Genomic DNA, 21998 nt, shown 5'->3' with positions numbered 1-21998 from the left:
TATATATATATATAAAAAAAACAATGAACATCGATCCAGAATCGCACAGCATTCTGTTTAAACTGTGGATTAGATATCTATCCTGTTTAATCCACATTTTACTCCACAGTTTACAGCTGGTAGAAATTAAATTCTCATCAGCTCGCTTCGAAGTCCGATTGAGGCTGGTAACATTTCAGCGACCTCCACAAAGTTCCAGACAGGTAGCAGCCTCGAAAGGACGCATTTTTAACGATTCTTGACAGTCTGCAACCGCAGGGAAAGCCTCGCGCTGCACCAAACGCCCCCGGGTTTATTTCTTTAATCTGATAAAGTGAGATTTTTTTTATTTTTATCTTTTATGTTGTTTTTTCCCTCTCCTATTTATTGTGCATTTAAATACACCATCTCACTGTGAATACATTGGTGACACGGGATGTGAATTAGAGGTGCGCACTTTGTGAGCCAGCCTGGTTGGACTGTAGTGGAGGCGGTGAGGCATTTAACAGTCAGAAGACAGAGCGCAGTTGAGAAAACCCAAGAGGCTCCTGTCGTATTCAGGTCTGCTCACTCTGACTGGCAGCAGCGCTCATCACCGCTGGCAATGAGAAACATGCAACCTGTAATTTGAGTATATTTATTCGTTCTTAAAAGCCCCGTGTTAAGAAATAAATATCTTTGTTAAAGAAAGGAACCTGCAGATTTTTTTTTATTTACAGATGACCAAGTTTTTAAGAAGTTCTTATCAGTAATTCAAGACTTAAACATGCTGTAACTTACAGACTCATTTCCTTTTTTCTATATTAAAATGACTAAGGCAAGAAACACATAAGGTATATGTGTACTGATTTTTGTAAGCAAGACATGAGAATACTTTCTGGTAGGACTGGATGAAATGACTGAAAAACGTAAAATTATATTTCATATCTGTCTATATTGATAATTATTGATATATTTTTTTTATTTTATATATTTGAAATACTGCCAAACTGGTGACATGACGCTTCCTGTTTAATCTACAGTTTTCACTCCAACCTGTTTTTTAAAGTCGTTATGAGGCACAGTGGCAACCTTAAACAAGCACATTACTCAGCAAGTTGTTACTAGGTAACCAATGAATGAGTTAGTTAGTTAGTTGATGCCACCCACCCTGGTTAGCTGGGCATGAGAGGTTGAGGGGCTAAAGCCTTTCCTCTGCCTACATCTCTCAGAATGCTGTGCGATTCAGGATAGGAGAATATTCTACATATTGAATATCATCACCTTCCTAAAATAGTGCCCGTTTAATGGTTGGTAACACTCTGGCCTTGCAGTAAAAAGGTCCTGGGTTCGATTCCCAGCATGGGCTCTTTCTGCATGGAGTTTGCATGTTCTCCCTGTGCATGCTGGGTACTCTGGCTTTCTCCCACAGTCCAAAACATGTTAGGTTAATTGGTTTCTCTAAATTCTTCTTAGGTGTGAGTGTGTGTACATGGTCCTGTCTGCTCTGTGTTGCCCTGCAATGGACTGGTGACCTGTCCAGGGTGTAATGTGTAATGTCTCGCTGGAGATAGGCACCCCTCCTGGCCCCAATGGGACAAGGTTGTAAAGAAAGAGGCAATGATTTTTTTGCTTTTGACAAAACAATTACTTGAGACATTATTTTAGGAAGGTGACAATATTGAATATTCCATCAGCTGTATTACCTATCAATGCTGATCACATGTATATCACTATATGTAATGTTAATGATTTATTGTCCAGTTGTCAATTTCTACCTAAATTAATTGGTTAGGAATGATCTCACATACAGCTGCATGGACTAGATGTGGAAATGGAGAAGAACTTCTCTGGATAAATTAATTCCCTGCTAAGTACGGTAGAGCATCAGTAATACTCTGGGCCAATTTCTCTTCAAGTCCATTACCAAAAGGTGGTTGTTCATAGTATTGACTGTAGGAAAATGAACAAAACCTGGCAATGTCTGTTTATTGAGTGTTATATAGGGTGAATATTTATATGCACTGTTGCTTTACTTTGTTATGATGAGCCACTGGTGAAGTCCTAAAAGAGATGCTGATTTGTTCTCTGTTTCTTTTGCTTGCATCTAGAAATAGTTGTGTTATGGAAAGTGAGTGAAAAACATGTCTGTGTAATGCATGGTAATTTTTTGGAACAAAAGCATAACACAAGAGAATGGGTACCTTTAAGGAACTGCATCGTAAAAAAATGTCCCCTTCATTATGGTTAATTACATGTAAGGAGGTCATAATCCAGCACCAGGAATTTAATCAAGCATGTAAGTTAGCCTGTGTTATTCCAAGACTTCAGTGTCTACTCTGAAGAAACTTTCCAGTTCATTAAACAAACTATTTTTACTTCCTTGTCCTGAGTGTGGGTTCAATATTTAAGGATATTAAAAAGAAATTACATTTTATTGCATTCTGCAAATAGGATCCTTGAATTGACAAGGCTTGGTTAAAGTCCAGACAGTTGCTCAAGATCATGCTTTTGCTTCACTGTCGCTCCTCTCCCTTCGGAGCTCTAAAGATGTGCATGCCTAACTTGAATCTGTTCTGATTTTGAGCTCAAACAGCTGCTGGGAAATTGTATGTGGATTGGCAGACGTATCGATTGACATAAACTCATCACCGCTTGCAGGAATCTGATGCTTGTTTGACCAAATGTTTGACTCCACAGCAAAAAAATAAATAAAAAATCTTTGGACTGTATTTTAGCCATTTCATTTTACAGCCAAGAGAAATTTAATTTCCCTTTGGCGAGTCTCTGTTATGGCTAAACAAGTAGGCATATATTTTCTTGGCATGTGCTAAATGTTTTTAGAAACTGCAGGGCAGTCTGAGTAGAGGGGGATAAATTAAACAGCAAGTAATGAAACGTTCTTGGTAGAAAAACCTGGCAGGCATCATAAGACGCATGCAGCAGCAGCAGCGCTGCCGTCTATGCATGGCCAAATCCTCTGTCGGCACATGAAATGGTCCATGATAGAGTGAGCAGGGAGCCAACAACACATGGTGATTACTCTCAGCTGCACGAGTGAGCATGATCATCATTGTGGCCTCAACTCACTGCCAATAAATAATCTTAAATGTACCGTTTCTGCTTGTGACGTGGGAGGTTTGTTTTTGTGCTGGAGCTGACGTGAATCAGGCCAACACAGCCTCGTCTTTGCTGATATCGGAGCAGCAGAGTTTGGATGATCTGAGAAAACCAAATCTGACAGCTGGGTGTGAGTGCTGACATGCCACCTTGCTGGGCTTTTTCCTTCCATCCCACAAGACTCAACGCTTTTTGAATGATAGGTGTCATCATCTGGTATTTCAGTGGACAGTGAAACAGAGCAGACTTTTTTTTTTAGCATAGTGCAAGCTGCCTCTCTGAGCCTGGCTGTCAGTCATTTCTTTATAATGGAATCTTATTTTTTTTAAAACACATTTGCTCGCATTTGCTTAAGGAATGAAACAGGAGTTAGTGACAGCTGTGAAGTCAAGTGTCTAGCCAAGGTACCAAGAGATTCAGAACATCAGAAGCAATGCTGGCTACCTGAATGTCAGAATTTGCATGGCACAAAAAGTAAATATTACTGCATGGTGGAGGAGTTGGTAGCATTGTCGCCTTGCAGCTAGAAAGTCCTGGGTTAAAGTTCCAGTCTGGAGTTTGGATGTTCTCTTTGTGACTGCATGGGTTCTTCCCGGGTACTCCAGCTTCCTCCCACAGTTCAAAAACATGACCTTTAAGTTAACAAGTCTGTCTAGATTGTCCTTACTATGTGTGATTGTTTTCTCCCCAGTAGAAAAATACACAATGGAGGATGTCAATAAGAGACACCAGTGGTTAAGTTATATCTCCACTCTTAAAGCTCCTCCATGTAACTTTTATAAAAAAATAAAATAAATGAATGTTTTACATGTTTATTAAAATAGCCACCATGTTGTAACAGTATGTTATGTGACAGACACTCTGTAAAAAAAATAAAGTTCCTCCATCTTCTTCGAGTGCTACGATAGCTGAATGAAGAAATGCAACGCTCTGATCAGAGAAATCCAATCAGAGACAGGAGGTGGATCTTAGTGCTGTCAATCATCATCAGATATGGGCATCTCTGCCATTTGCTAACGGTGAAGTATAGTAGTGCGGCAGAGAAAAGGGAAGGACATGACTGGTGCATACACAAGAATGACTGACAGCGGTAAGACCCTCTGTCTGGATATGATTGTTTCTGACTGAGTGCTGTATTTCTGGTATTAACTGGGATAAGGCAGAGGACTTTGATTTTTTTCACAGATGATCTGTCTCACAACATGTTGACAGTTTTAACAAATCTAAAAAACATATTTTTTTTTAAATGAAAGTTACATATTGAATCTTTAACTGTTGAACATCTTTAAATAGCTTGGTTTTCTTTCAGAAGAATGATTATTCATGAGGCTTCTTGAGAAGGATGCCAGGTCTGTGAATGCATCTCTCTGCCTATTCGGTTTCTTAGCCTCTGAAATGATAGAGAACAATGAAGGTTTTTTTTTTCTAAAAATTTAAAGTAATCACCTCCAGCAATCAGCTTACCAAGTATTCTACGTATGCTCTCTTATCACTGTTCTCTCCAACACCTTAAACCAGTCTAGCCAGTCTTCTGCGCCAACACAGAAGCTGTTTCACCTGGACGTCAATCACCATTCTCTAGGTGTCTCTTTCTTCATCGTTTATGAGCATTTTTTAAAATATTCCAGTGGCTCAAATGCTTTTGAGGTAGCCAAACTGAGCAGTCACATGCTTCTCTTTTATTCTCCCTTCTGATGTTTGGTTCAGATTTGATTGGATCAACTTGACCGGTTCTTTATGCCTGGATATGTGCTTCATAAGGCAGCATAACTGCTACGGTTGATAAAAAATGTTTCTTGATTGTAACGCTGTTACTCAAATGGAGCAGGACGGGACAGTTGAACAGTGACTCATCTAATGTAGCATCTACAATCCGTAGTGACAGGTGGAGAAAAGCCTCACAGACCTGATACCTCTGTGCCAAAAGCTCTGCCTGCGCAAAAATAAACCAGAAGTCCCATACTGCACTCTGTTTTGAAATAAGATGCAGTGTTTATTTTGCTTTGGTGCTGCGTGATTTGGCTATGCGCCACTACAATAATACTTCACCTTTTAGTCTCGGTTTTGTAATTATTGGCAATTAATATTTTGCGGCGTTACTGTAGCATTAGGATGTATCTGCGTATGTCACTAATTAAAATGAATGTTTTAGCTTTGTGAATGCGCTTCAGCTGTGTTGTGAGCAGAAATCGGCTCAGCCTCATGGAGCTTAATAAAGAGAAAAGAAAACAAATCCACATATGTTATAGAGCAGATGTTGATTTCACAGCTTCCTGTTTAATTTAGGATCCTTATGCTGTGAGAAAGTGTGAGCCTTTGGTCTGAGCCTCGCCAGGGTTGGAATCGTCTCTCACTGTAAGACATGAAACGGATCTCGAATTTTATTCATCCTTTCAAACTTGTTTACTTATACTTTTTCATATTTGTCCCCGTTATAGCCACAAATGTTTGCACATTTAATTAGGATTTTATGTGAGAGAACAGAGACGTGCACAATTGTGACTTGGAAGGAAAATGATACATGATTTGTAGACACGGTTTTACAAAGACAGATTGAAAAAGTGAAGTGAGGACTTGTAATCAGCCATCTGTACTCTGATACCCCTCAATAAAATCCAGGACAACCAATTTTCTTCAGTTGCCACCTAGTTAAAATACATTGTAGAACAACCATGTGCTTAAATGTGCAGAAAAAAAATGATACTGTAGAGAATCCCCGTTCCTAGTCCTGGGAATTCTGAATTTATCCAAAATGCTCAAAAATTGATGATAAAAAATGTTCAAGTACATCTTTCCTGCTCCTGTCTGCAAGTATACTGTACATCGCATTATGTGTCCACTCGGCCACCATAGAAGGCCCTCCAACTCACCATATGTATTTTGAATAATTCTTTGATATTATTTTATTTAAAGGGGCAGCATTATGTGTTTTCCAGGCATGTTCTGCCATTTTATAGCACAACCCATTAACTTACTTCAGTTATAAAAATGTCATGATCCTGGGTTGTTTTGAGTTTTCTTTTTTGTAATTTGATTACTTAGCCATCTTGTTTCATCCTTTCCCTGTTATTGGTTCCAGATGTTTGTGTCATTTCCTTGTTTGCCACTGTGTGTATACACTCCTACCTGTGCCACTGTTTCCCTGCTGGATCCTTGCGTCGTCTCCTTTGTCATCACCTGTCCTGTCCTATCCTGTTTCTAGACCTCCTGTTTGGACTTATATTAAATCATTATGTGACTTCCATACTCCTGTCTGTGATTTGATCCAACGCTCACGTCACAAAACATGACAAAAATGAAAAATGGTTTACCTCACTTTGAAATTGGGCTTCTGTCTCTTCAAAAACTGGTGCTCTTACTGAAACTCCGCCTTCAGGAAGTCATCATAATATAGCTCCTCTGTTAACCCTTTTTCAACAATTTTACCAGCGTTAGACAGAGAAGTAGCTCATATAATGAGTCAGTAGATGCACAGTTTCATCTGTTGGTTGCTAATTGTTGCTCGCAGTTTATCTTCACGGCAAACACCTTAAGCTTCACAAAAGTGGGGGATTTTCTTTACCTCTACTGTTTTTAAGCTTTCATATTCCGTCATCATATTGTTACTGAGGCTATAGCTTCAGCACTTCCTGTTTGAATGGCGATCTGTTGTTCATTGTAAACCAAAACATTCTTTTTTCCCCCCACATAAACAAAAAGTACAAAACCTGGAAGGTCAAAGTGCTATTTTAAAGTTCTAAAAAGGTGACAGCTTGGGAAAGCTGGACTGCATGATGTGTTCTCTGCTAGCCGTATCGGTTGTCAGGTGGCTGGATAATGTGCTGCTGCTTTTGATGACAGCGACGGCTCTTTGCAAGCCCTGCAGAACAGCCCAAAGCTTCAGTTTCACTAAAACTGAGGGACAGTCCCTATGAGTGCCCAATGCTGGCCTAGAACCAGAGACCTTTGTATGATGTAACAAATAAAAAAGGTATTTTTTTTCCCCTACATCAACCAGAATACCTGCATAGTACATTTTTTTTGCAAACTGAAACTTCAAGAAGACAAAACAAAAACATACGTTCAATTAACCAATTTCCTCACCTTTGCTTCCATAGAACGTTTGTGATTATTAGCATTTTCATGGATGTCTGATATGCAGGAATTCAGTTGTGAAAGATTTCAAATATTGATTTTGTGCCTGCTTTGTGCTTGACAGTTGATGTGATGTTTGCATTGGCAGTATGATAGCATGATTAACAGTATAATACTGTTAATCATGTTAGTCATGTTAGTCAACATTGATTCTTATCGATGACTTTTAAGATGTTGGCTAAGCAATGCCCAGGATGTGTGCACTTCTGTTAGTTTGTTGTTTTAACATCGATATCTAGACAATCGTGACTATTTTGGTGGTTATGCATAGAGCATGTGCAGGATATAAATTTTATTTTATTTTATTGAAACATGAAAATATGTTGAAAATCATACTTCTTCCAGTTTAAATATATATGCATGGAGGAGATCTGCAAAGTTTCTGCATTATACATGAAGCACTTTCAGCATAGGCAGAGTTCAAGTGGTCTGTGGAAAAGGACCTGGAAGAGTGAAACAGAGAATGTATGTACATTATCTAATGAATTTTCTTGACATTTTTTGTGACAGAGAAACCCTACATAGTACATTGTGAAGTAAAAGAAACATGATGCTTGTTTTTCATATTATTTTACAAATAAAAATGTGGAAAGCATGCCGTGTATTTGTATTTATGGTTCCTGACTTTAAGCACTGTATCTGTAAAGAGTGTTATTCTTCTTTACATGGTCAGGATGAGAGATTGCTATAAAGTCAAGGACTCAATTCAGGAGACTGTTTGCTGTGTTCATCCAGTAGGAGTGTTTGCTGCAAGGCAATGATTTGATGCAATTTGTTGGGTTTCCTTTGATAGAAACTTTTTAAACCAATTTGAAAAATGACCTGAACTTGACTTCATTGTTTGTTAATGCAGATCAGTTGTGATGAATGCATGATTGGACTGAAATGGTAAATGGTCTGATATGATATGTTGTGAATTACTGCTACATAAATGAACTGAAATTTGACATTGATTTTGGGAGTAAATTCTCAAAACCTTTCTAACCTTTACCGTTATTTATTTTCAAGGATGGAGGGCTTTTTTAATACTAATGATAAAAACCTAAATAGATGCTAAAACTGTGTGACTGAAAAAACTCACAGCAACATAATTTTTTTGTCAAGATAAGTTCAAGATAAGGTTCCTAGTTAAAGCAAAAATTCCTCATCGCTCTACATGCAGCAGCTGATGAAGAGCCTAACTTCATCAAGACAAAAACATAAATTCAGTCAGAGAAAATATTTTCACTTGGTTCCTGTAATCTGTTCTCGATGCTTCATCCCCTTTGGCTAGCTGATTTTTCTAAATCCCACATATTTTCTTTGCTCTGGTGGTTTTAGGAATTGCCTCTGAGGCATGTACTAATAATAATATTAAAATGCCTGATAATTTACTAATACGTATGTCTAGGATATGTATTTTTTAGGAGAAGCAAGTTTTATCTAATACTCTGATAAATAGTTTTTATTCAGATGATTGTATAAAGTTTTTTTTATTTGAATGATCTCTCAGTTTTTTAAACTTACAATACAACTATTGTGCAATGTAAGCTTAGAGAATGTGTATCAATATTTGGATGCATTTACTAACTTAAACATTAGCTTATTATTATCAATGTAATACCAGGAAGTAGTTTTGGTTGAGTAACGTTTTTACTGACAGAACAGTAAAAACTGTTCTTCCAGTAACTTTTCATTTTGTGGTACAAAAAATAATGTCCTACAATATTTGTCGAATTTCTAAATATTCAGCCTTGGCCTCGACCTTGGTCTTGGTCTTGGTCTCGGCAGAGCCGGTCTCGACTCCATCCCTATTTATAATTCCATGATTGCCTTGGATTTATGTGCTTCCATGTTCTTTAACGCTTTCTGACCTAAGTCCAATTGGATATTTTTGCTTATTTTCATTGTACGCAGTTTTTTAAATGTTCTGTGAGTAAATATATTTTCCCATTTATCCATAACAACTGGAACTTTCAATGTCCAGAGTGCCCCTCAGATTAATTTCACTCCCTGTTACAGCAGATGTGAAATTATCTTAATAACCAGATATCGACTGGAAAGTGCAACGTCTCCTCTTTCAGAAACTGTTGGAATTTTTCAGACAGCGCCAAGTGTGGCGGAATTACAGTACTGCAAATTTGGCTGTGTCATCGGCGCTACGTTCGTACGTGGAAGGGTTAAAGCTGATGCTGTATGATGCTGTTAGTTCACTGATGTCACTCCCAACCCTCTGAGGCTTTTAAAGGTGGACATATACTATTATTAAATTAAGTGGTCCATATTTTTAACAAGGCGACATTTGAAGGCAATTGCTTGTATAAAATTTTACTAAGGGCATCAATTTTCTTCTTCTCTATTACACCCCGTTGTGTCGGCCTTTCAGATAAAATTGCAATAAACACATTGAAATTTGTAGTTGTGAAGTTTAAAAAAGATGGAAAAGTTCAAGAGGAATGATTAATATTGGAAGCATATAGATAAACTCACATTAAGTGTTTTCTCTTTTGCCAATATATTATGATTATATATGAAATATATTGCTGGGGCAGTCTCATATTTCATGCAGCTGATGGGGAAATTTTGATTCTGATAACTCAGGAAGCCTGTATAAAGGTTATGCAAACCTTATTCTTGGTGCATATTTGTCTCAGTGTCCTGTGTTTACAGTTCTGTATGAGAGATATGTGAAAGTGCAGGAGTCGTAGCTCCTCAGCGGGTCACAGCCGTGATGACCATGATAAACATCAGATCGGCACAGTGTGGACAAGCAGCTTAATGCTACGTGAAAAGCAATGAAAAGATTCATTGGGTGAAAAACAGTCAGTAATTAGGGAACCATAGTGGCTGGGGGTCATGACTTTGGATTTAATTAATAGCTTGTCCGAGCTGAATAACAGGACAATGAGTGTTACACGATAAGGATCTCTTTTCTTTTCTCAGGGCACTTAACTCCTCAGCTAACGTCTGGGCTGCAACCTGGACGTGGTAAAAGAGAGCGCTAGTGGCCTACCCAAAGGCTCCTCCTCAACTGGTAATTTATGGACAACATAAGCGCTTTCTCACTGTGCCCTAAAACATGTCTTAGCCTTTATACATTTTCGATAATCACACCATGTAGATCTTCTTGATTTGCTGTTAGGAGCCTTTCTCGCTCTTACAAAGGATTAACTCTTAAACATCTGACCACATCAACTTAAGATATGATTACCTTGTGCATATTTTATTTGGCACTGGGATCAGATTTATATTGCTCTGCTTGTTGTTGGTGTACTCAAACACAACATATGAGGTGAAGGCAGGTGGTTGTGTTTCTGATCTAAAAGATAAACATACAGGAGAAGTAACTGACGTGTGTGGGTGCGTGTGTGTGTGTGCGTGTGTGTGTGTGTGTGTGTGTGTGTGTGTGTGTGTGTGTGTGCTTGTGTGTGACAAGTCTAGTACTCTGGAAGCAAATATTGTGGGATACCATGGTTCATGTTTTAGGATTCTTGATATCAGGACAAGCAATATGCTAGTCCTGGTTCACTATGATTAGTGAACCAACAATCAGTAATTATATATCACCTACTGTAAGTTTTCCTTTTTGTTGGAGCCAGTAGCAGTCCAGATTTGGCTATGAATAACTGTATGAATAATTGCTTTGGGCAATTACTAATAAAACTAGTAGTTTAGATCAACATTACCAAGTTGGGGCACCGCCCGATTATCAGGAAAATAATAACCAAATAGATCTGTCTACTATATTCTCTAAATATTTGTCTTATAAGGCGTAGGTTTTCAAATAATAGATAAAGGCATAAGTTCCACACTGGTGCTCTTTGAACAGCAACATATTATACATAAAATAATTACACAGAAGTACTCTCACTCACATGTGATTTTATTAACAAAGTAATTCAACATTATAATTAAACACTCTAATCATCAAACTTGTTATGCTGGTAAGAAAAAGATAAGTTTGATTAAACTAAGACAACTAATGGCTAAACTTAAAAGTAGAAATAGAGCCAATAAAAATGATGTAATGAAATCAGTCCAGTATGGATTATGAATATTGAGAAGCCAGATTTATTTAAAGACCAATGACTGTATTGAAGAGTTTCAGTTGGAGTAATTGCCAAACTTGGTATGTATTCCAAATACCATTTCACAGTGCAAAAGACAGAACTTTATTTTGAGAAATGTATGTATTAATAATTTTTGAGTGGACTAGAAATCAATAATCTCATTAAGAGTCCATTTCCGCAAATATTTATAGAGAATATAATTGTTTGCTGTTTAAATAATCTTTTTTTCAGTTCAAAGCACCAAAAATGACAAGATTAATTGTTGACGAGCGTCAGCAGTTCACCTACAGTTGATGGCACGAACACGAAGAAGCTACTGCTATCTCTAAGAAAACAGGATATTTAAAATGATTTTAGGGCTCTGTTTATCTACTTTGCGGCAAAAAATGGGAAGGAAATTACCCATAAAAGAGACAAGCTCAACTTGCTGTTCTGTCAGTGATTAAAGCACTCATTGGGATACAGTTTGAACAGCCTGAATATTTGGTGGCTTTAGCAGCATCACTCTTCTGTTTGGAACAGGCTCTAAGTGTCAAGTAATGCAATAAAAATACAAATATATAATCCTCAGCTATTATTTCTGTCCAGAACACAACGTGTTGTGAACAAAGTTCCAATGGGTGAGCTGAGTTTAGGCATTCAGGTAGCTCTGTGTCACTCTGGAACCAGGAGACAATTAGCTGTCCAGTCAATGACTTGCAGTATTGTCAGTTAGCACACATTAGCTTAAAACATGGTTGTGTTAGCTCTGGCCAGACGCCATCAGAGCTTGGTCAAGTTAAGTTTATCTGTATAGCGCATTGCAGCAACAAAACAGTTCAATGCTTTTCATCATAAAATCATCACACATACATACATTATGAAACGAGCAAGCTTAAAATTTAGTCAAATTCCATCATCAAAATCATCAAGCAAATACACATATATAGATCGTTGATCAATGTTGCCATTACTACTAATCAAAGACAATTTCAAATAGGTGTGTTTTGAGCCTTAATGTAAAGGAACTCGCCAGTCAGTGTTATGTTGTGGGCAGCAATCTTGGGGAACATGTAATTCCAAGGTTCCTTCTGCAGAATTCTGAATAAAACCAGGATCAAGGTCTATTCCTTCAGCTGTGAACCATAGGTAGCTACTGGATTCGCAAAACAGTAACTAATTTATCCTTTTGGATTCAAGCTCGTGGACATGACAACAAATGTCTTCTCTCTGCCAGTCGGAGAAAGTGGAAGGTTGTACGTTTTGTCCTTGCAAGAAGAGAAGTTTATTGCCATGTTTTATGCAGACATGCGCTCAAACAGCAATGTCGATATTTCTCTTCAGCTAGCCCGCTTCCTCTGTTTGGATTTTGTCTTTGCAGGAGACATGGATACTTTTGTGGAATGTTTAGCTGACATAGTGAGGAATTATGTCAATTTGTACAGTTCTTCACTAAATAGCTACAATAATACTATAAAATGGCTAAATCCTCCTGCCTGAAAATTGTAGCATCATTTTCCACTAATGAACTTTAGTCCAGGATTAAACTCAGGGGTCCTGAGTTTCTTTCGTGAAACTTGTCATCTTGAACCAGAGTGGGTTAAAAAAGTGCATTGTTGAATCAAATAGTTATTCCAGATTTAAACGAGCTAGTCAATTCATCATGGCTTGAGCCACACAGCACTTTCAACAGTCATACGTTATATAAATATATAAGTATAAAATATAAATATATTTGGAAATGTGTGTGCCTTCTAATTTAATTTCTTTTAATGGTGTTACATATTGTTATCCAGTTTTGATTTTATTAAAAGTATAAGATTTGTTCATTGGTTTGTCATCACTATTTTTAATATAACACCAGTATTTGCGCCATCTGTGTGTAAGCAGATTCACATTTTTCCACTAATGAGCAGCTATATAGACCCCTTTCCGAAGAGTTAATATTTGTCATCACACATAATCTAGAAAATCCGTTTTTCAATTTACCCCTGAGTTACAGAAAAGCTGATAGGCACGTTGATTACTGGCAGATTTTTCATACTCTGTGCTGGAAGTTTGATTGATGTACTTCTGAAAAGTTTTTTTTTTCTTTTTCATGATATGCCTATGTCATTCACTCACTAGAAAGTATCATTGCCTTTCTTCATAATAGTATAATGTGCTGTATTACATTACATCACAGAGTTGGGATGGAATCAAAGCATTAATATTTATGTTTTTATTTTGCTAAATTAAAACAAATGAAACCAATCCTTGCCTCTTATTTACTGGATTGTTAGTGGTGCATCAATACGAACCATAATGGCTATTAGTAGAAAATTTAGGGGCACAGTATTGGTCCGTCTGGCCAATACTGAGCTACTATGACAGCTACACGTAATATCCCGAGGAATCACGCAGAGTAAAATAATTGTGATTGTGTTTGCTCAGATTGTTATAAGACTCTTACAAAACAACAAAGAATGACCCCAATAAGCCCTTTTCATGTTTTACAGCTCCTAATCTCTGTTGTGTCATCCTTTTCATTGCTGGTCTTCTTTGCACATGATGGTAGGTTACGTGATCATTATAAAACAACAGATATAACCAACGCTTGTATTGGGTCAGGGTGGAAGCTTGTGTCTAAGTCAGCCAGTTTCTTTAGTTTTTCCACTTGCCATGCCTGAAGGTTCTTTGAAAAATTGCTCCTCTAATCAAAGGGTCTATCCATGTGATTTGAGTATAGAAGAAGTTATTAAAAAAATTATGGATATTGTTTAATGTCAATTACAATTACTCTAGTTTTCTGATTTTTTTTCCTCATTACGGTGATCTTATCTGTGTTTTCTGCATTTTTTATGTTCAATAAATTAGGATTTATATGCCGATGAGTCTCGTTTTGGAAGGTTCTATTCAAAAGAACCTTTTGAACAGAACCTTTAAGCAAATATTAAACATATTTTTTCAGTATGCCCACATTTCCGTTTTTTTATTGGTCTGGCGCAATATTGTAAGGCCATGTTTTCATTAACTGTAAATGGAAAATCATAATAAATTGAAATCAAGGCTTTCAAACTTCTGTGGAATTAATTCATTAGTGATAAAGTTTCTGAAATAAATGGACTTTTCACTAATATTCTAGCTTGTTAGAATATTAGTGAATTTATTGTTTTGGTCTTTCCAGCAGGAGTGGTCACTTAGGGCACTGAAAGTCCATTCCAAATTCAAAATTTGTAAGTTGACATATAATATCTGGCTACCATTCAAATGGGAATGACAAAAGAACATGGCATTCATGCATGTTGACCTCCCTAAGCCCGGGAATGGCTTCAAAGAAGTAGTTGCTTACCTTAAATTGCTAATATTTACAGTCAGAGCAATATTTAAAGTGTTTAAATCATCAGGGATCAATAATATGCCTGGCTGCAAAATACCACTTTATTGTTTTTAATTACTATTCCGATAAAATTGAGTGGCAAAATAAATCCTCCATAGTCTCCACTGAGTCTGGGTCACCAAGTCTCCATAGCAACCATTTATTTTAAGGCAAACTGCACACACAGATGTATATTTTCCGTTCAACAACTGCTCTATTACAGTAACAATGCAGCAGGATCTTAAAGAAAAGTTGCGTCTAAAAATACATTTTATACAAACAAAATCTAAATTCCAAAAGATGTCAGTACCTGATTAGACCTTTAAATGGTGATTTCAAAAGATCAACATTTCTCCCTACTTCCCCTGAGAAGTTTAGACTTTCAGCTTGTCATTTTCTGGATTATGTCAACGTTGCCTATCGTTTTCATTGGCTATTTTTTTTTGTGTTAATTAAAAAATGCAATGTCAAACACTTTTTTTTTTTTTTTACACATATACAGTATTAATCAAGTCTTTCTTATTAGTTCCCCACCACTTCCTCCCAAGCTTTACCCATCCTGGTACAATCAATGCTTGATGTTTTTGTTTTTTTTCTCTTCTCACTTAAATCTGACCTTCCAGGCTTCATATTCCACGACACCCTGTCTGTTTGTATCACTTTGATTCAACACCCCCACTGTTCTCTGAGGATTTTAGGTTGTCAGTCTACATACCTGTGGAGGAATTCTGCCAATAGCGTTTTGCATCAAGCAAGTCAGGCAAGAAGACATTTTTTGCAACAAACCCTGTGGATTCCAGATTAAAGAATGGCCTGGTGGGCAGAGAGAATCAAGGTTCTTTATTAGTGTGAAACAGTGACCCCCACTTGATGTGGTCAAATCTAACAAGAGCAGGTGTTTAGCATTGTGGAGACCCCCTGTTTCTCGTTTCACATGCTCACAGATCAAAGAGTGATTTGTCTTGAGGGCAGAAAAAAAAAAAAAAAGAGTGTTAGTGCTACAGGTGCATTTCAATAAATGTATTGTTTTGATTAATTTTTGTCAATGTATTTCTGAAAGACAATTAAAATAATGAAACTCATCTTACAGGGCTTCATTTCAAATAGTTAATTTCAATGTTTATTACAATCTGCTAGATTTCCTCAGACAGAAACTTTTCACACTACTATAAATAATTGGTTGTCCGTAATGCACTCTTTGATAACTAGAATCAGTTGGAATGTATGGAATTGAATTGAAATTATTTTTTTGTAAAGCGCCTAGAGACAACAGTCGTAGTGCGTTGGCCCAAAGAAATAAACTGAATTGAATTGAACTGAATTATGGCCTACAGTTAATGAAACCCCAAAGTTCAGTCTCTCAAAAAAAAACACATGAATGTTGTGTTTCTACGATATTCGAGTTAAACCATAATCATGGAGAAGACAGCTAACTTGCCTGTTGATCAACAGGTAATCCACCCACCATAAAGGTTTCTGCTAACTAAGCTGGATGTTTAGAGTGCTGTATCGAACATTTTAATTTTAATGTCCTTAGAAAGGAAAAAGTGTGGTAGAAGAGGGAATAACAGCAACAAATGGGTTAGATTAAAAGCCATTGGATACACACGTTTCCAGAACATGTGTGTATCCACCTGTTGTTCATCCACTCCTGAACCACATTCAGCAGTGTCTTACCTTGGGGAAGCAGAATAAGGAGTTGACAGTTGATCAGATAAAATTCAACAAAATTTAACATTTGATTTGAACCTCAAGGTCCCAGAGCGGAGATGAACAGAATCCAAGACGTTTCAGGTCCAGTTTAAAGTTTTCACATTTAGTGACAGGTTCATCCGTTCTTCTGCTGACAAGACGGATGCAGATGGTGGTTTTGATTCCCAGCAGGACTTGTCACCTTTTCAGTCTTGCAAAATGAAATAATACCTGCTGTAATGTCAATGTAGGTGACTGTCTGACCTAAACCTGACAGAGAAACTCCAGTAATTTATACAAACTGAATTGTGCAGTCTAAGTTGATATTCCTATAATTTAAATATGATCTATATTTGTATTCATGTATATATATAATTTGCTCTTATTTAATATTAGGCCTGATACAATAACACATTTTGCTGGACGATAAATTGTGATAGAAGTTATTGTGATACACAATAGTATTGTTGCTTGGAAACCATTTTTCAGGTAACATAATGGTAATGCATAATAAAGCCACTACACTCTCACCAAAGATCAATAAACTTTCATTTCTAGCAAGCATTTAACCAGAACTGGAAGACATTTTAAATATTCAAAATAAATAAGCAAGACAACAGAAATAGCAAATAAAATTAATTATCAAATCTCTGTAAACAAAATTGTCCTTCAAAAAAGGGTTAGCTGAGACCAAAGCACCAGACAGAAAACTTTTATCATCCACTTTTTGGTAGAAAGAGAGAAAAGAGAAAAACTATAAATCATGCGAATGATTGAGGAAGTTATTGAGCTTCTTTTCATTTATCACATGATTAGTTGATTTATTGCTTACTGTGACAGGCCTAACAGCAACATGCAATTTCAATATTTGTATTTTTGAATTTGAAATCAAAAGAAAAAAACAGATCTCAACTGCCATGTTTAATAACTGGAATAAATTGGAACATATGTAAATGACTGAATCTATCTGTTCAGATTAAATTGATGTTTGTTTAAACACATGATGTTTTTGTGAAAATACAAAGACATAAACTGAACTGACCTGACACTCAATTTTAATACTATTTATTGAGATGCTCTGTACATGAGATCATGTTGTTTTCATTCGCAATTCAAGTCCCGTCTCAAACAAACTCCATTTGTGACCCGCCCCCTCACGTTTCCCAGTGCTATTTTTAATCATTCATTATATTATTAAGTGAAAACTTCTTTGTGCCTGGAGGAAGCTTGAGATGACGTCCGTGTGGACCATTAGGGCAGTGAGATCAAGTAAAGCCTTTTGCTTATTCAAGGGGAATTGTGCATAACACATACATACTGTAAAGTGCCTGCAGTGCAGTTTTAACCATTTGATTATTACACATGCAGGGATTTGGAGGACAGAGATGATGGCAAGTGAAAAGGGAGGAACCCAGTTTTTTGGAGAATGAAAAACTACAAAAAGAAACGCGTCCTTCTGCTTCCAAGGTGACCTTGGAGGAAGAGCTTGGTCCACCACTGCTGGTCTACAGTAAAGAGACAAAGGTTGGACTCAGTAGCTTCCAGTTGTGAATGTGTCAGGCCTCATGACTGTTAAAATACAACAGCAATGATGAAATGTAAAAAAAAAAAAAGAGAGAGAAGAGGTACGGTTAAAAAAAATAGAATCAAATACTTTGTTTAATCTGACAAAATAAACCAAAGCGGGGAATCACTATTTCAGTTTTTGTTTTGTTTTTTGTCATTGATAGGGTTTAAAAAGAAAGTCCAGAGTTGAGTCAGTGGACTGAAAGGCAAACAGCTCAATCAGAAAGCCTCAGCAGTCTGCATGAGGCGGCGCAGTGATTCACTGTAACAGGATGTAATGATGATTATTATGGCAGACACATGAATACCATTTGATGCAGCCTTGTGAACACGGCCTCACACAGCCTTATCAGGCCACTCTCTCTTGGTTCAGCGCTGGAGTTTATCATACTACACTAACTCGCATACACGCACTCCAGATGAGTGCACCATTAAAAAATAACTATTTCACAAAGTGCACAGTAAAGACATGGGGGGAGGGGGAGCCGTACGTTCCAGGGGTTAGACGGGGCCACGCTGTCCGTACAAATTATGGATGAAGTTCATACTAAGGCGCTTCTAAAATTGGAAAGCAGTTTTTAGGTTGGTACTGTTGACTAAATTTGGATCAGAAATGGTACTATTTAAGGAAAGGGTGAGATCTGTCAAGACTCGTTGGAAATGTAAACCTGTTGAAGTATTAAAGGTTTTATTACTTCAACATTTGTGGAAAATGAAAGAACATGGTCTGGGGTTTTATGTTTGGTGAAGAAATTGTCTGGTCTTTATTAAATAACAGACAGTGGGATTAGCTTTATATTTTGTAAATTTGAGTTAAAACAAAAATAATTTTACCACGTGGTAAAGATGAAACCAAAGTACAACAATAAAACTAAGTACACCTCATGATTCAAATGCTTTTGAATTTCCTTTCAGTAGTAATAACTTGAAGTAGATTCTGTATAATTTCATTTGTTTACTCCATTCTGGCTGGATTCAGAACTGCAGAACTGGACAGATCTCCTTTAGGTGTCTTAAGCATTTTAAGCAGACTGCGGACTTTGACTACACCTGTGATTCTCTTCTCTTTCAGCCATTTTGTTGTAGATATGCTGCTTTTGTGATCTTTGATCTGTTGATGACTCTGTTCACAACAAGCTTTGTCTGTTAACCAGACACCTCTGACATTTTACGGGGGAATACGGTGGTTTACAGAAAAGTTATCTGTCCCTGGCAACTGAAATTACCTGAAAAATAACAAATTATAAATAGAGGAAGGCCTTGAAACATCTAAAATAATAATAATAAATATTGTTTTAGTGGATAATTGTCAAGTATATTTTAGCTTTAAATACCAAATTTAAAACTTTACTTAGACTTGAATATACTGGAAGAAAAAAAATATGTAAAACTCCCATTTCTGTTATTTATTTTTAAATGTAAAAATAAATTTAGCTATGTAAAAATGTACAGCATTTTTAATTGGTTTTAAATCTTCAATGTTTATCAATTCATATATGAAGATTAAAGCAACATATTTCTTTATTTTTATGCATTAAAACCATGTTGTCCACTATGTAGATTATTTCTTCTTCTGAAGGTTGTGTGCGGCTGCAGACTGGACACAACCCTACGGTTTGTTTTTCTGGAGGGCTTTAGGAGAGCAACAGTTTGGGAACAGTTGTGTTTTGACAGTGCAGTTACCGTGGCGAAGGTGTAGGATAATCCCAAAGAGGCGGATTATTTTCCCTTTTTTTCTGTTTCCGTGTGTCTGTCAAGTTTGTGAGGTAATTAGCAGAGTCCACTGCATCTCTCTAATGAGCAAGAGCTCGGCTTCCTCAGCGCAGTATGCATTTTTTTTAATAACCCATTAACATGCTCCCTGTGATTATTATCTGAATGAGTGTGTTTTGTCACACTCTCAGACATAACCACACAGCATTTGGGTTTGCTCCAGCGTTCTTTGGGAGTTGTCCAAAAGCAATAGAGAATTAGGCGGTTCATGTTCCTGTCCATGCTGTTCTGAGCAGCGAGAGCCTCATTTTCTCTAATATTTGCAGGACACATCCACGTGGCATGCAGCATGATGGAGAAATAATGCACCATTTTGTGAGAAATATTACACTGTAGCAACTTATTTTCAGATCTATGTGTGATTAAAAGAGCTGCTGTTCTGACAGCTTTACTTTGCAATAAGTCAGTAAAACACTAGATGAGATTAGATTTTTGCTTTTCTGTGGTTGTTTTTCAGATTGTTGGACATAGTCAGATTGAGAGAAGGTTCAGCAATCTCACTGAATTATTCTAATGCGGTAGATAAGATCACAATGATTGTTGTAGTTCTTAAAAAGACGACATTTGGCCACTTGTGAAGAGTAACTTGTTGCTCTCCAATATGACCTTGTATACAGAATCATTATCTCTGGTTGTAGCACTACTGAAGCTAATAGTAGTGTTTTATAATGCTAACGTCATTAAAGGTGTGACTTAAGACTCTCGTTCCGTTTAAAGCTGGCCCCGAAATGTCTGGAGTCAGAGAATTATTCAGTTTGACCCTATCAGCTGTTGCATGAGGACCTGTTTAAATCCAACAACACAGAACACACACACACACACACACACACAAACCCCCCCCACACACACATCCACCCCACTCCCACACACACACAGATTGTGACAAAATGACAGGCTGTTCAAATATTCAGCAGCAGCCACACTACTGCTATATCAGACTTCTTCATCTTCATGTGACTTTCACTACTTTTGGGAAATTTTTCACTGGAGATGCAAAAAAAAAACCCTAAATCCTTGGAATTTCTGGTGGAATGGGTTCTCCAACTCACTCTACTTGAGCTGAATTAATTTAGAAAAGTTTTTGATAATTGTGCTTCTTTCAGTGTTGGAAAGTACTTTGACTCAGTATAGCATGCATCTAAGAACAAATGCTTTTCTTGAGAGTTTTCTTTTCTTTTCTGGAGCCAGTAATTAATCTCATCTGACTCATGATAAAGAGATAATCCTGGTTTTCCTATGAACAGAAGCGCATTCACTTAGCAGAACATTCCAACACGTCTCCATGTAGCATTTTATCTTAAGCTAGGCTATAGTCAACTAACTTGGGGCGGTCATTAATGCAATTAATTGCTTTTTTTTTTTTTTACATGCAAAAGTTCCAAGTCGGAATCTTTTGTCTCTGTGTTGCCCCTGCGACAGACTGGTGACCTGTCCAGGGTGACCCCACCTCTCACCTGGAACGTTAGCTGGAGATAGGTACCAACAACCCTTCCGATCCCACTAAGGGACAAGGGTGTATAGAAAATGGATGGATGGATGAAGATAGTTGGTAGTTCTATGTTCCAAATCAGCACTCTACATCCTGACTGGAGCACTGGTGCAGTGACATTTTGGCTATGCTGCCATTCCTTAGTACAGAGGTAATTGTACTAAATTGTGGGGCGCGCCCCCAAGGGGGGGGGTGCCGTGCCATTACAGGGGGGGCGCGGGAAGCCGTCTGGATGAAAAAGAAAAAAACATGAACGCTGTATGCGCTGGGTTTTTACCTTAGAATGGTCAACTCTGTTATTCCTCTGTTCCTAAGTTGCTCATCACAACCATGATGCGTCAACTCCATAACTGACAATTTACAAAACTTTGATGAAATTTTGTGAATAAAAGCTTAATTTTGGTATAATGTAAAGATTTCATGGACCTGATGAGCTACAATATGGCCTCCTTCAGAATAACATCGTATAAATTGAGATAGTTTGGTATTTTGTCAACTCTGTCAGAGTTTTTGTGACTCTTTCAGTGAAATTGTGGCCAAGTCTCACTTAAATGTGCAATTAATTCATTTTAATGTATTTTACATAAGTTGCATTAGTTCACATGTATCAAGTATTTTTTTTTACTCACTAGTTTGTCAGCACCTTCAGTTCTGTATCAACTCCGTCATGCACTGTCAACTCCATCAGATGGACTTTTTGTAGTTTTTTGTTTTAAATAATCTTTCTTTTGTTTCTTGAGAAGCATTTGTCTGTAAAATGAGTAAAAATATCACTAATAGGGTATTTTAAAAAGTTTGGGAACCACTGCCTTAGTACACCAGCTTTTTGCAGGTTTTCATTGAAATTCCTTTCAGTGACACACATTCTATTTTGTTAGAC

At 37.2% G+C, this 21998-nt stretch overlaps 1 protein-coding gene across 1 annotated transcript in view; it reads left to right on the top strand.

Annotated features, from left to right (window-relative positions):
• mtnr1aa (melatonin receptor 1A a) overlaps positions 1-21998 on the top strand; it is a 46952-nt gene that overhangs the window by 1244 nt on the left and 23710 nt on the right. The window lies entirely within an intron of this gene.

The sequence above is a fragment of the Poecilia formosa genome, unplaced genomic scaffold (assembly GCF_000485575.1).
Source record: "Poecilia formosa unplaced genomic scaffold, Poecilia_formosa-5.1.2 Scaffold32, whole genome shotgun sequence".
In the NCBI taxonomy this organism is placed as follows: domain Eukaryota; kingdom Metazoa; phylum Chordata; class Actinopteri; order Cyprinodontiformes; family Poeciliidae; genus Poecilia; species Poecilia formosa.
This window is presented reverse-complemented; position numbering and strand designations above follow the sequence as displayed.